Genomic DNA, 11,721 nt, shown 5'->3' with positions numbered 1-11,721 from the left:
AAAACAACACGTCAAACATCATGATTACGGAAGTTTAAATAAGCATAATTTATATATTTCATATTTAATTGCACTTTTAATTACCGCACTTTTAGTTATTGTCATTTTATTGCATTTTTAATTATCGTACTCTTTAATTATCGCAATTTTATTTTATCGTACTTTTATTTATCGCAATTTCATTATCGTTATTTACTCTACGCTTTAAATTAAGTTATATTTATTTTTAATATTTTACATTAGGTTTTAACTGCGACTAAAGTTTTAAAATCGACAAACCAGTCATTAAACGGTAAAAACCCCCTTTTATAATAATAATACTACTTATATATATTTTTGTATTTTTACAATTATAAGTTAAAAATATAGCGTTAAGCTTGTTTAAAAGATCCTTGTGGAACGAACCGGACTTACTAAAAACTACACTACTGTACGATTAGGTACACTGCCTATAAGTGTTGTAGCAAGATTTAGGTATATCCACTCTATAAATAAATAAATCACTTGTGTAAAATTGTATCGTATTTAATAGTATTTCCTTGTAAAATTAATACTATTTCATATACCCCTCGCATAACATCACAATGTCTAATGACATGCAGATGTTCATGGTCCACAACGTGTTGGATGCAATTACTATCCTTTGTAGGAGAAATAGTAAAGATCACCCTATAATTTTTTCGATCTGGCACAAGGTCCTGTCTTCGACCATGCTATGCAACCACCGTTCTTACGGTTGACACTTGGTTTGGTTCAGGTGACCTAATGAATTTTGATGAATTCTTAGGTTTTTATGTTCAATTGTAATGAACGCAATGAAAATAGGATTTTCAGAAAACAAATCGGTTTTAATTTGATCAAAATATTTTCTCGTTCAAGCTCGAGTTTAGATATCATTTAATTCCATGAGTTTGTAATTCTCAATCTTTAAGTTCAATCTCAAGGATTGAGTAATATCAGGCTTAAATGCTGATTTTTAATCTTTAAGGAGATTATCCTTTCTGGGGGTCTGATTCATTAGTCTTATCAAGGTAATTTGCACGGTGCCCTCCCCATTTTACGAGACATATCCTCTCATGGTTAGGATAAGTCTGACCACATCCCTGTTTGATGCTGAGGTCTGTGAATTTTCTGCTGATTTTAGAGATGTCTTTTCTAGATTTTTCGTCAACCTACAGCTGGTCTGGACGACAACTTCTTGACCTAAATCAAGAAGAGCGTGTCTTTTTTGGAAGACTTTACTTCCTTTTAATGATGGAATTGATTCATTGTGTAGATCCATCTTTCTTTCAAATATATTACAGTAATTCGGGTAAAACTGATTAGTATCGTCCAAAATAAAAGTACCTGCAATAATCTTATAAAAAATATGTGATGTATGTCTTTCTTTGCCTTTTTATTCTCTTCTATTCCTTTTTAAATGAATTCAAGCATTTTGGGTTGTTTCTCAATTTATGTCCTTTCCGAGGTAACAATAATTTCGGTATTATCACCTAGTTTTATCGTTCATAAATATGTATAAACATGATTTTGAATTCATTTAATTGAAAATTTTTCAAATTTTTACAAAATTTGGCAATTAAACTAAGTGTAAACCCGAGAGAATTTATAACCCTTCCCCACACTTGAGATCATGCAATGCCCTCATTTGCATGAAATTAGACTATAATTATAAATTCATGAGGATGATTAGTGTAGAAAAGTGATTAAAAATATCGAGTTTGCAAACATATTATTTTATATCACATTTATTATTTTACATCTTGTCGTTAAAATTAGTAGCTTTTGCTGAACTTTAATGTCAGTCTTTGAAAATGCGCTGTTTTACCCTGTTTTGTACATAAGATAAACTACAAACATATATAATATATATATATATATATATATATATATATATTTTTTATAAAACCTTTATTTATTAAAACAATTTAAATGAATAATTTTTTAAAATTTTGTTTCCTTTTACTTTAGGTAGTTTCTGTACGTTTACCTAGTCCGTCCCTCGACAAAATTTAAAATTTGTTATTTTTAAAGCAATTGTTTTAAAAGCAAAGATTTTTGGATTTTTTAAATTTTTTGGTATACTTTAGATCAATAATATTAAAAATAATGATAACAAATTTTTTCGCCCCGCCATCGGGTAAAGCAATTTCGGTTCCATGACCTAGTCTTTAACTTACGATGAATTTTAGAAATCATTTTTTTAAACTTAATGAAATAAAGTAATTTTTTTTAATTCACACAAAACTTAAATTTAAAAATGCATATAAATTTCATATAAAACTTACGAAACCAAAAATTTAGAATGGGGGGAGAAAACTAGTTCTTTAGTGTCTGCTAGTGGAAAAGACCAATCGGATTCCATTCTCGGAACTACACGAGAACAGAACAACTAACTTTAGACAGCATTTTCTTTTTAGAATATTTGAATCTCCCCACACTTAGGTAGCTGTGGTGTCCAAATTGTGATTAACTTCATCGTCAATTTCTCTTGGACCATAATCAACTTGCATATCTGTGACTTTTGCTTTAAGCCATTGGTCGGATTCTTGTGTAATCTCCACAAATTTAACTAGTTTCGCCTTTTCTTTAGGCGATAGATTGGATACTAACCGGTTGCATAACTTAAAGTTCCCCTTGGTTCTAGCATCGCGAATCCGTTTAATAAGTTTCTTCATTGAACTATTAATAACGGGGTTATTTAATTTCGTATCAACAATGGGGTTCTTTGTTATCCGGTCATCTTTAGGTGTTACTTCATCTTCCCCACACTTAGGCGTTTTATTATTGCTAAGCACTACCGTTGGAGTTGGTAAAACAATATGCTTCTCATCGATCATTTTTATTGGTTCAACGGTTTTTGGTTGGTGGAGATTTAGACTTTCGAATCACAAAGGTGACCAATTTGTCACCATCACTACGTGTCATTCTACCCTTTCTTACATCAAATAACGCCCTGGTGGACGCTAAGAATGGTCGACCTAAAATTAGAGGAATGTTTGAGTCCTCTTCTATGTCAATGACAATAAATTCGACTAGAAAGGTTAAATTACCTACTTGAATGGGTAGGTTGTCAGCAATTCCAACTGGGTGCCTAATGCTTTGATCAAAGAGTTGAACACTCATCTCCGTTGGACTTAACTCACCTACTCTTAATCTCTTATATAATGAAAGAGGCATAACACTCACACTCGCACCTAAATCTGCTAGTGCATCATGCATGATACAATCACTAAGTAGACAAGGAACAATAAATTCACCCGGATCACCCAACTTGGGTGTAAGTTTTGGTGGAACTGTCTTCACCGGGTTTATCTTTGCGGTTTTTGTTTCTTGTACTTTCTTATTCTTCTTCTTCTTTCCAGAGGTATCACAAACTTTATTACCTATTACTTGCTCATACTCAACTCCTTTTCTTGGAAACAGGATGGGTGTTCTGTATGGTGCCACCACTAGATTTACATACTCAGGTAGTGGTGGTGTTGTAACTTCTTCATTGTTACTCACATCTAAAACCTTTCCATCTTCTGATGCCAGTTTTTCCGAATTTGTTGACACTATATTAACATTCTCATTTCGAGGATTTACTTCAGTATTACTCGGTAGCTTTCCTTGTTCCCTCTCATTCATCATGCTAGCAAGAGTACCTACGTGTTTTTCTAGATTCAAAATGGAAGCTTGTTGAGTTCTTAATGACTGATCAAACCTCTCATTCGTTTGGGTTTGAGTTGCAATAAATTGTGTTTGAGATTCAACTAGCTTTTGTACCATTTCTTCCAGATTTGGCTTTTTCTCTTCGGTTTGTTGTGGTGGTTTATACAAGCCAGGTCTTTGTTAATTGAAAGTGTTGTTTTGAGTTGGTTGGTTATTTGGACCTTGTTGGTTATATAAGTTATTGTTGGGTCCATTTGGATTGTAAAGAATGTTTTGATTTCGATTGAAGTTTGGCCTTGGCGGTTGATAATTATTTTGATAATTATTTCCCGGCCTTTGGTTCATGTAGGAAACATTCTATCGTTGTTCCATCGTTTGTTCAATGTGACAATCTTTCGTTAAGTGTGGTCCACCGCATTGCTCACAACTGATTCGTATTGCGTGAATATTTTTAGTTATCTTTTCCATTCGTCTTTCGAAAGCATCTATTTTTGCGAAAACAAAATCAAAGTCATGGCTAGAATCAGCTCTAGCCGATTTAGATGAATGAAAGATATCTTTTTCTTGATGCCACTCATGCGAGTGGGATGCTGTGTTATCAATGATTTTGTGAGCTTCGGTTGCGGTTTTCTTCATAATGGAACCACCAGCTGCTGTGTTGATGTCTTTTCGTGTAGCAATGTCGACACCTTGGTAGAATATTTGTACTATTTGATAAGTGTCTAAACCGTGTTGAGGACATCCTCTCAACAACTTTCCGAATCTTGTCCACGCCTCATATAATGTTTTATTTTGCTTTTACGCGAACTTAACAATTTCTCCTTGAAGTCTCACGGCTTTAGATGAAGCGACCCTAACTAATCCATAAGGACGAATACATTACATTGGGTTACATCATGAGGTACTTGACCTCTATATGATACATTTTACAAACATTGCATTCATTTTTAAAAGACAAACTTTCTTTGCAACGAAAGTTGACGGCAATCATACCATTTCATAATACATCCAACTATAATTGACTTAATAATAATCTTGATGAACTCAATGACTGGAATGCAACGTCTTTTGAAATATGTCATGAATGACTCCAAGTAATATCTTTAAAATGAGCAAATGCACAGCGGAAGATTTCTTTCATACCTGAGAATAAACATGCTTTCAAGTGTCAACCAAAAGGTTGGTGAGTTCATTAGTTTATCATAATCATTCATTTTCATCATTTTAATAGACCACAAGATTTTCATTTCTCATAAATATACGTCCCATGCATAGAGACAAAAATAATCATTCATATGGTGAACACCTGGTAACCGACATTAACAAGATGCATATAAGAATATCCCCTATCATTCCGGGAAATCCTTCGGACATGATATAAACAACATCGAAGTACTAAAGCATCCGGTACTTTGAATGTGGTTCGTTAAGCCCAATAGATCTATCTTTAGGATTCACGTCAATTAGTAGACTGGTTTACTAATTCTTAGGTTACCAAGTAAAAAGGGGCATATTCGGCTTCGATCATTTAACCATATAATGTAGTTTCGATTACTTGTGTCTATTTCGTAAAACATTTATAAAAATTTCGCATGTATTCTCAGCCCAAAAATATAAAGGGTAAAAAGGCAAATAAAACTCACCATACTGTATTTTATAGTAAAAATACATATGACGACATTTAACAAGTGTAGGGTTGGCCTCGAATTCACGAACCTATATCATTTATATATATATTAACACATATATAATTGTAATCGGACAATTTCACATATAATTATTTGTGATATCAATTATATGTTTCATATATATATATATATACTTTATTATTTATTATTAAATTGTATCTTATTATATTGTATTCAAATTAATATTTATATTTATATATGTGTATTTATATTATAATATTTTAAGATATATTTATACACTAGATGTAATTTAGTTATTATTATGGTTAGCAAAAATATAGTATGTAATATACTTTTTATATATAAATAAATCTCTTTCGTTTGTAAAATCAATAATTATGGTAATACTAAAATGAAGTTAATAATACTAATAATAATAAAAATGATAATTTTTATAAAATAAAAATAATTGTGATAATAATGATAATAATAATAATAATGTTAAAAGTAGTAATAAAAGTAATGTTAATACTAATAATAATAATAATAATAATGATACATTTAATTTTAAATAAAAAGATAAGTTTAATACTAATGATAATTCTAATATTAGTCTTAATAATATTACTACTAAAGTCTAATAATGGTAGATGATAAATAATAATATAATAACATTAATGTTAACAACAATGTTAATTACCAATAAAGATAATAGTAATATAAATGATAATAATAATCTTATTCGTTATAATAATATTAATAGTAATATTACTAATATAAATAATAATGTTAATATCATTATTGATAATAATAATGAGAGTAGTACTAATATTTTTTGCTATAACAAATTATGCTTAACAAATCTCATTTATATATACTATATATTTAATTCCAATGATTAAATGGTATCATATTAATTTAAATTAATATATGCAATTATATTTATGCTGGTAAGTCTAACGGGGTCCTCAAACGAAAACGTTGATCTCGACAAAAAAAGAGAAGTACAAGCAACTACATCTTCTCCTCTGCTCTCTCTGTCCCTGGCTTCCACTTTCACTTACCTTCTGGCCTCAGTCACTTTGCCCCTTCCGCTCCTCCATTTAACAAGCAATTTAGTGGTTGTTTGCTCCTGAACGAAGCTATTGGGACAGCGGCTTTGATAGCGCTTTCTCTTATTCCTGTCCAGGTTCTATCCCTTTCTGGAACTCTCGTAAGCTATCCCTTTTTAAGGTGTCATGCCAAAGTCTTGCATTAGGACTGACAACGAGTTAACCTGACATTGAGTATAGTATCTTATTCTAGGAAGCCTGAAACTCACGAATCTCTTACTAAAAAAGAAGTCCCGAAGAAGGTGTTCGCATACTTCTTGAAATAGATCGTAATCTATGACTTTATCTTAGCGAGCGATGCCTATAAGAGCTAGGAATGAGGCTAAAGCAAAGACAGATTGAGAAAGCCTCCTTTGCCTTCTCATTAGCCGGATGAGATCGTATCCATTCTTTAGGAGCTGTGAATGCAACCCATTCAATAGATGTGGGCCATTCCCTTCAGCGTTGGGAGCTTGTGAGCCTTCTTGCTTATTGGACTAGTCCTCAACTCGACCAATGAATGTTAATAATAAAGTGGGCTAGCCCTCATTCCCAAGACCCGGTTCTCTTTGTGAGGCTGCCTCCGTATCGCATCTCTATCTCTCTCGCTAATGAAGAGCAAACGGATCAACCTCGTTGCCGACTTCACTTCAGAAAGATGAGGGGCTGATCCAAGAAGCCAATGCCAACAAGTGGTTCCATAGCTCCCCCAACCACATCAGGAAAGGGACCTCACGCTTCCCTTCTATCTTAGGTTCTAGCCCGCCTGACCTATATATATATATGTATGTATGTATATATATATATATATATATATATATATATATATATACATATACATATATATATATACCTACATACATATATATATATATATATATATATATATATATACGTGTTTATTTACACACAAATGTTCTTGAATCGTCGGGCATAGGTCAAAAGGGCAAATGCATCCATGTAACTGTTCCAAAGTTTTCGAGACTCAACATTACAGACTTTACTTATCGTGTCGGAAACATATAAAGATTAAGTTTAAATTTGGTCGAAAATTCCCGGGTCGTCACAGTACCTACCCGTTAAAGAAATTTCGTCCTGAAATTTGAGTGAGGTGGTCATGGCTAACAATAAAAATGTTTTCATGACAGATATGAGTTGGTAAATAGAGTTTTATTATCATTGAGTAATATGGATAAAACAATTCGATTATTCGAAGAGCACGAATGAAGCTATCACTAAATAGTGAAATGAGAAAGACAAGTTTCATCATAACTTTTGACTAGTCATGGTTGAATTTTGGAATTCAAGGGATTAAAGAAAATCTTCAAAATCTATAAGATTTGATTCTTCGGTGAGTAAGGAAATTAAGATCTCTATAATTAAATTCGGTGATCTGCCTCGATTACTCTGTCTGATATTCCCATTATAAATTAAACTCTTCGGTTCCATTATCCTCACCATTCCTATATTGTCTTTCTTTGTCCATACATCCAAAAGATTGTGAAAATGCTTAATCCAGTTCTAATCCTTGATATTATCTTAATTATCATTTCTGTCATCCTTCTTTTGAATCTTCCACCAGAAAAATCTGTTTACTTCTACTATTACCTTGGGGTGATACTATTCTTAATTCTACTGTGTCCTTATATTGCTATTCGTATTAATATCCACAGTTTGTAACCTCTGTGTTGTTATTGGGCTTTGTATTTTCTCTTATATTTTGAAGCCCTTTGCCTTTTTATTCTCTTCTCGACCTCTAGTAAAGTGAGTAATGGCCCAGCATTCGTAAGTATGGAGTTTCAAATTATCATAATATACAAGGTAGAATGGAAAGGTAGTAGCACGATTTGATTTTTCAAATTACCAGAATATCCGGAAAAGACCGAATCATCAAGAAAATATTTTCTTGATATTTTTGAGGTTAAATAGAATACAAGAGTCGTGTAACATGGCACATGATGGTGTTATGATCTGTGAATCATCACGTTCCATCGGAAACTCAGCATGACTTACTGTAATATAATCACGTTGATCAAGTGTCATTATATTATACTAACTCATGCATCAATTTCTTTACATTTCTCCAGAATTCATTCATAAAATAAACTTAGATTTTACAGAAGTTTCCAATATAATAAAACACAGGAAGCACGAGGAGGTATATAATTTCAGACGAGAATATTTATGAAAATATCCACAAAAATATTGAAGATATTTATGATGATATTTTGGAATTTCCAAGTTCGAAGGTTGATGAAGAAAAATTTTTCACAAGATTTTAACATGACTTCGGAGCAAGATATTCTCTAAAGATTTCAACGGATCCAGAATTACCTGGATTGTTTGAATATAGGGTATGGTCCTTGTATTTGTCCTAGGTCTCCTTCGTGGTTAGCTCAATCCGTTTTCCAGTTCCAACTTTTCTGAGCTTTTCCAACATACTATTATTTATCATCAAACTTCCGACGATTAAGATCGTTTACGGTTGTCTACAATTTCTGCTGCTTCATTCAGCTTTTTCAAAGTTTAATGTATTAATTCGTAGGTGGGGTGCTTTTCAGAATTTCAGAATGGAAGATCATAATTCTAAGAGATAAATTTTATATGTATACATATAACGGTTGATGTAGACATGCTGCGAAATTTTAAAATACCGATTGCTGATTCTCGGTAATTGGTATGGCAATTCTCATTATCAGATGCGGATTAGTGCATGATAGGGTTTTAACGAACAATTATAATGATTCTTCGGAGAACTTAAGTCGATGAGTAATGAAGTTGCTGATAAGTTTCTATTAATGTGGTGGAATATAAACAGTTTTCCGGTAACGATGACGAAAGGTAACTTATATAACAAGGTTATAATAAGTTTAATCCGAATGAAAGTCAAAGTTGATTTGCTGAAGCTGTGACAAAATTTGCTACTTTGAAAGGGATCGCAAAGTTATTTTCGATAATAACAACGCCAAAGGAGTTAACATGGATACGTGTTAAACGTTTACTCAGATTCTGAGAGTTTTCAGATGCATGACTGTATGCCTAAATCTTTTCTTCCGTAGATGAAGTGCGGTTGGTTCCTTCTCTCGATTGAGGTGTTTCAAGAATTATGAAAGGTTTGAGCGCAGATTGTATTCGTCAAGATACAAATGAGGTTTAAGATGAAATCAAGTGGCAAACTTGAAGAATTGTTTAGTTTCATATGTTATAATCAATATTCTAATTCATTTTAATTGTCCAATCTTGGTAGTCCACAGTTAGCAATCCACAGTCACTAATTCAATAATTCATATATAGTTTATAATATTCGAATTAATTAATACGTATCGTGACCCGTATACATGTCTCAGACTCGATCACAACTCAAATTATATATATTATTGTAGAATCAACCTCAACCCTGTATAGCTAACTCCAGCATTACTGCATATAGAGTGTCTATGGTTATTCCAAATAATATATATATAGATGCGTCGATATGATATGTTAAAACCTTGTATACGTGTCCCGATATTTAAAGTGCGTAAAATAAATAACAGAAATTAAATGACGATAAATAAAGTGCGTAAAGTAAATAACAGAAATTAAATGACGATAAATAAAATTGCGAGAATTAAAATTGTGATAATTGAATTGCGATAAATAAAATGTAATACTAAATTAATAGTTAGCTAGGAATAGTTAGCTAGGATTTCGTTAGCGTGGTTTCTTAACAAATTTTCTCATAGTTAATTTGTTTGTTTCTAACAAATTTTATTTTGTCAAATATTTTCTTCATTATGCCACTCGTTGGATTCTGATAGGTCAAAATTCAAATATGAAATTGAATGAAAATGGTTATTCTGCGGTGAACGGATTCGTATCTTTGTAGATGTAAGTAGGATAGTAAATGAATGTTGAATCAGATTTGAAGAATGTACAGTGTAGCTTATTAATGTGAAATCTAAATATTCCTCGGGTATTACCTACCCATTAAAATATTTTCACCATTAACAATTTGTACAAAAGAATTACAATCTTTATGAAATTATACAAAAGAATTACAATCTTTATGAAAATATACTTACATATATATTTTACTCAGATGAAATCATGGATTTAATAAGTTAATATGATATTAATCTCATTTGCTTTTCAGTTTGAGCTAGAATAAATAATCTCTAAGACTTTAGAGATTACATAATCGCCATGAAGAACGAAGATAATTGATGTAGAACGATAAGTAGAACGGTGATTATACTCGCGGTACAGAATGAGATGTTGAGGCATGTGATGTTGAAACTTGAGTTGTTGGTGGTACTGTTGGTGCCAGTGATGTTACTGAAGTTGGTACGTTTTGCACCATATTTTCCAAGGCTACAACTCGGGCGCGAAGCTCGTTGACTTCTGCTATTACTCCGGGATGATTGTTGGTCAGAACAAGTGGATGAATAATGTTTAGAATTGTGGATAGAATATAATTGTATCGAGATACCCTGGAAATGAGGCTGAAATTGGTGTTTCAAATAGGTCGACGGTAAGTGCTTTAGGTTCATCGTTGAGAGGGCAATAAGGTGTGTGGAAAGGATCGCCTTCTTCTTGTCTCCAATGATTAATTAGGCTACGAACCCATCAGATAAATTGGGGATGGATGATTGGTTGATTCATTCCGGTGACGCTGCTTCCGGAGCTTAGGTGAACATCCATGTCGGAATAGCTGTCGGGTTCCGAAGAACTTGAACTAGTGACATGTTCCATTTCGTACGATTGAATAAAGAATTTTTTGATATGAAATGATTTTTGGATACCAGATGATATTCTAATTACATAGAATATCTATATATATAGTACTAAAGATTTCGTAGACTGCAGAGGAATTTACGGCATATGTCAGGCAGTCTACAGTAACAGATACGCTAAGATATGAATTTTGTCTATACACTATTCATGCAATCAATGCAATAAGATGTGTCTAGACTAAGAATGATAAACAGGTAATTTTCGACAACAAATGATAAGCAAAACTTTTGACATGCAGACACGGTCGAAGTCCAGACTCACTAATGCATCTAAACAACTATCAGTTAGACACACTAATGCAAGACTGGTTCACTAAGACCACCGCTCTGATACCACATGTCATTCATGTGGGGACAACCACCGTCCCACCCAGTGCCTTCCCAGCTAACTGCCTGGTGACCACTGAGTGTACCTCAGACACTGATTTTAGGGCCTACCTCTCGGCTACTGCCAACCCTCGTAAGGGATTGCAAGGAGTAAGAGCCAATGCTTCGTCACAGGTAACACTGTGAGAACCTCCTTTACGACTAACCCGCCACACATGGACGGCGTTATACCAGCTCTGATGCCAC

The sequence above is a fragment of the Rutidosis leptorrhynchoides genome, chromosome 11 (assembly GCF_046630445.1).
Source record: "Rutidosis leptorrhynchoides isolate AG116_Rl617_1_P2 chromosome 11, CSIRO_AGI_Rlap_v1, whole genome shotgun sequence".
Taxonomy (NCBI): domain Eukaryota; kingdom Viridiplantae; phylum Streptophyta; class Magnoliopsida; order Asterales; family Asteraceae; genus Rutidosis; species Rutidosis leptorrhynchoides.
This window is presented reverse-complemented; position numbering follows the sequence as displayed.